This window comes from Babylonia areolata, chromosome 4 (genome assembly GCF_041734735.1).
Source record: "Babylonia areolata isolate BAREFJ2019XMU chromosome 4, ASM4173473v1, whole genome shotgun sequence".
Lineage (NCBI taxonomy): Eukaryota > Metazoa > Mollusca > Gastropoda > Neogastropoda > Buccinidae > Babylonia > Babylonia areolata.
The window spans coordinates 23698202-23703201 of NC_134879.1; the positions used below are offsets into that span (position 1 = coordinate 23698202).

Here is a 5000-nt window from a genome sequence, read left to right on the forward strand (position 1 = left end):
TTAAGGACCCAGCAAAACACCTGATGCCAAACCCCATTCTGCTACACTGCACGCCGCCTGCCCTGCTAGTGACGGTACATCGTGTCCGGCTGTCGTTACATAGCAAAGTGAGAGCTGTATTACCAATGGTTTCTCCAGTCAACGGGAAACCATTTACAGCTTAGTCTTTTTGTGAAGGACTATGACTCTCAAACTAGGAGGCAAAATTGCACTGGCTCTTAGTGCTGCAGCCTTGTGGGCTAGTTGGCCTTTGGGAACCATCCCAACGCCGACTGTCCTAAAACCCTCTTGGCCGAGAGAGTGGGGATGTACTTGGGCAAGACACTCTCCACTATAATCAAATTCTAGCCCAAATTGTCGGAACAGCAGTTGCCTCCTCTGCTGTTCTGATGGTCATAGTCGGACACGACTGACTATCATATACATATTCACAATGGCTAAGACTGAACATGAAGGGATGCGGTCTTTGCGACACATACGCAGTGTCCAGCAATATGTTATAATAATAATAATGTACATTTATATAGCGCCCTTTCTCTCTAAGAGATCAGGGCACTTTACATGAAAGAAAAATATTACAAGTAACACAAAACACTCATGACAACTCTTTCTAAAAAAAAAAAAACCCTCCTCCCCTCCCCCCACTCACACTCTCCCTTTCCCACTCTACATGCATCCAACGTGAGCTGACATGGGTGGTGTCGGAGAAAAGGAAGCTGAGAGTACTTATAGATAGGTTTTAAAAAGATGAGTCTTTACTGATAAGGGAAAAGCAGAAACAGAATCAGATGCACGGATATGATGAGGAAGGTTGTTCCTGATGTGAGGAGCAGCAAAGAAGAAAGAACGTTCACCATAGGTTCTTGTATTGACACGAGGAAGTTTCAAAAGGTAACAGTCAGAGGAAGAGCGGAGCTTTCTTGTGGGAGTGTAAACACTGATAAGGTCAGGAATATATGTAGGTCCTGCGGAGTGGAAAGCAGAACAGCAGAGACACGCAACTTTGTACTTTGTATTTAATTCTCGCCTCAATGGGGAGCCAATGTAGAGTGCGGAGGTGAGGAGAAATGTGATCAATACGAATGTTATTTTGTATGTTTGCATAAACAGTTCGTTCGATCTGAAATGGACTCGACAACATTCACTGCCCCATACAGACAAAAAAAATAGTGCTCTCTTTTTTCTTTTTTTTTCTTTTTTTTTTCTTTTCTTTTTTTTTTGTACGAGGTGGATGCCAATCTCAACTTTTCAGAATCGTGCGTACAAAATATCATGTTTTACTGGAGTAAGCATTGGATACAGACAGAAGTGAACCATTGTTGTTCTTCTGGAGCCAGTTGCACTGCTCGGACGGAAGAGCCTACCTAATGGTCGTAACCCGCTACAAACTGTGTGTGGTATGGTAGCATGGAACTGACCAATGGCGTAGTTCGGCCAACGTAGGCATTTAGTCACGTGTAACTGTCAAAAAGTTAGAACCAAGCAATGCAACTGGGTCCTCTGGTTTCTTTCTACCCCTCGTCATTTTTGCAGCGTGGTGGAAGAACTATACCTCATAGTTTCGAAGCAAATAAGACTTTTAAAAATAAAAGTCACATCACATGCTGTGCAGGCAAAACGCTTCATGGATAGGAACTGTTCGGATCGGTTTTACTGCGGTTGTGTGTGTGTGTGTGTGTGTGTGTGTGTGTGTGTGTGTGTGTGTGTTGTGTGTGTGTGTGTGTGTGCTGTGTGAGAGAGAGACAGAGACAGAGACAGAGAGACACAGACAGAGAGACAGAGAAGACCACAAGAACAAAGACACACACGCAATCAGAGGGACGCAAAGGTGGTCTGATTCCTGCCTCACAATAAACCAGGAACCAGACACATCCCCCCCCCATCCCCACCCCGCCCCCTTGATCCTCCACCCTCCCACCCCTCTTTGATTGATGAGATACGGCGCGCGCGCACACACACACACACACACACACACACACACACTCACACACACACACACACACACACACCATATACTCAAACACCGCACACACACACACACACACACACACACACACACACACACACAAACACACACTCACACACACACACACACACACACACACACACACACACACACACACACAAAACCTTAAGGCAACAATGTTTAAAAGATATTCAAAATTCGAGTAACACAGGAAATATTCCAAGTTAGGTGATACTAACAGATGATGGATATATACAAACTAGATAAGGAAAATTTGTTTATGAATGCTGTTGCAATTTATTGCATTAATTGATTAATCAATTGTGTATTTTTCATTCATTCATTTATTTACCATTGCACTTGTGTCTTATAAACCTTTAAGTTTCATGACAATGAAATCTATTCTATTCTATTCACACACACACACACACACACATACACACACACACACACAACACAACACAACCACACACACACACACACACACACACACACACACACACACACACACACACACACACACACACACATCTACACCTTATCCCCACACCACGGACCGGTGGTACCCTTCCATAATGTCTGCTGTATGGGGGGAAACACGGCACCTTTCCATAATGTCTGCTGTATGGGGGGAAACACGGCGACTCTTGTGTCTGGCCTGACTTGTTGCTTTTATGGAAATTTGTGTTGCACTGATATATTGGACAAGTCAGAGCCAAGCACGGGGTGATCGATATCCCTGTATCCACCACAGATGGATGGGGTGGAGGAAGGGGGTAGGGATGGGGGCGGGTGTGTGTGTGTGTGTGTGTGTGCGTGTGTGTGGGGGGGGGAGGGGGTTATCGAGATTGTAAAGTTTGTCCCGGGTCGAACGTATCAATTATTGGTGGCAGGAAAGGTGGATGACGCAGAGAGGGTGGGGGAGGGGGGTGGTGGGGGGTGGGTGGGTGGGCGGGACAGAAGGGAGTGGGGAGGGGAGGGGAGGGGGTGGGGCAGCAGAGTGACAACATTATGAGACAAGTAGGGGTGTCAGTGACACTGCTTTTCCACATAGGTCAGCAAGAGATGCATGACCACTTTCACATCAACAGTCAACGCCTTTTTGTGTGGCTTAGGTGCGCCAAAGTAATGGATGATTATTTCCAAACGTGTGAATGACTGGTGCGAAAGCGCTTTGATTTGTCTCTGCACAAGATTCAGCGCTATATAAATACCATTATTATTACTATTATTATTATTAAGTTCGATTCCGCTGGCGTTCTGAATGAACACTGGCCTTGTCGCGCGTGTCGGTCTGTCTCCGTGTGCTGTCGTTCTGACGGTCTCGGTGAAGATAAAAAAAAAACAACCATAATCCTTCTCATGGAAGCAAATCAGATCTTCAGTCTTGAGGGGTACATCCTCACAAGCTGACCGCCATGGCAAAAGAGCAAGCAAGCCTGGTGGCGGAAAGGAAAAGGAGAGGTGTAAGGGGCGATAATGCTGGAAGCTCGGAGAGCAGAGAAAAACACTCCGGGTCCACACAACACAAGAGATTGGGGGGGGGGGGGGGGGAGAGAGACAGCGCAAAGAGGAGCTGATAGGCAACTGAGGTCACGTCTGTAGCGATAGAAAGAAAAGAGAAAAGACTATAAAAAACACACACACACAAACACAAGCACACACACACACACACACACACACACACACACACACAAACAGACCAACAGAAACATAGAAAAAAAGAAATAGAATGGAGAAGGAAAGAGTAAACGAAGAAACTAAAAGCGGAATGTACACGGCAGACACAAAAGGCAAGAACAGGAAGACCGACCTTTTTTTTCTTTCTTTTTTTTTTCTTTCTTTTTTTTTCTTCTTTTTTTTCTTTTTTTTCTTTCTTTTTTTTTCTTTCTTTTTTTTTTTTTTTATCACAGAGTGACTTTCACTGCAGTTGTTTTACGCATCGAAAAAAAAAAATTCAGGGTTTGATAGGGGTCACAAAAGAGGAAGTAAAAGTAAAAGACAAGAACAGGAAGAATGAAAAAAACAAAAACAGGACAGAGAAGAACAAGAACAACACAGAGAAGAACAAGAAGAACAAGAACAGGACACAGAAGAACAGGAAGAACGAGAACAGGACAGAGAAGAACAGGAAGAACAAGAACAGGACAGAGAGGAAAAAGAAGAACAAGAACAGGACAGAGAACAGGAAAAACAGGACAGAGAAGAACAGGAAGAACAAGAACAGGACAGAGAAGAACAGGAAGAACAAGAACAGGACAGAGGAGAACAGGAACAGGACAGAGGAGAACAGGAAGAACAAGAACAGGACAGAGAAGAACAGGACAGAGAAGAACAAGAACCGGACAGAGAAGAACAAGAACAGGGCAGAGAAGAACAAGAACCGGACAGAGAAGAACAAGAACAGGGCAGAGAAGAACAAGAACCGGACAGAGAAGAACAAGAACAGGACAGAGAAGAACAAGAACAGGGCAGAGAAGAACAGGAAGAACAAGAACAGGACAGAGAAGAACAGGAAAAACAAGAACAGGACAGAGAAGAACAGGAAGAACAAGAACAGGACAGAGAAGAACAGGACAGAGAAGTACAAGAACAGGACAGAGAAGAACAGGAAGAACAAGAACAGGAAAGAGAAGAACAACAACAGGACAGAGAAGAACAGGAAGAACAAGAACAGGACAGAGGAGAACAAGAACAGGACAGAGAAGAACAGGACAGTGAAGAACAAGAACAGGACAAAGAAGAACAAGAACAGGACAGAGAAGAACAGGAAGAACAAGAACAGGACAGAGAAGAAGAGGACAGTGAAGAACAAGAACAGGACAAAGAAGAACAAGAACAGGACAGAAAAGAACAGGAAGAACAAGAACAGGACAGAGAAGAACAGGAACAGGACAGAGGAGAACAAGAACAGGACAGAGAAGAACAGGAAGAACTGCTATTGTTTAGCGTGTCAGTATGTCACATGAAAATGCTAAGTTTTATGTATTAAAAAAAAGAAGAAGAAAAAATGTAACAGTAATTTTATTGTGAA

General features: G+C 44.1%; 1 protein-coding gene across 1 annotated transcript in view; it reads right to left on the reverse strand.

Annotated features, from left to right (window-relative positions):
- LOC143281610 (potassium channel subfamily K member 6-like) overlaps nucleotides 1–5000 on the reverse strand; it is a 136759-nt gene that overhangs the window by 86562 nt on the left and 45197 nt on the right. The gene's annotated exons all lie outside the window — the stretch shown is intronic.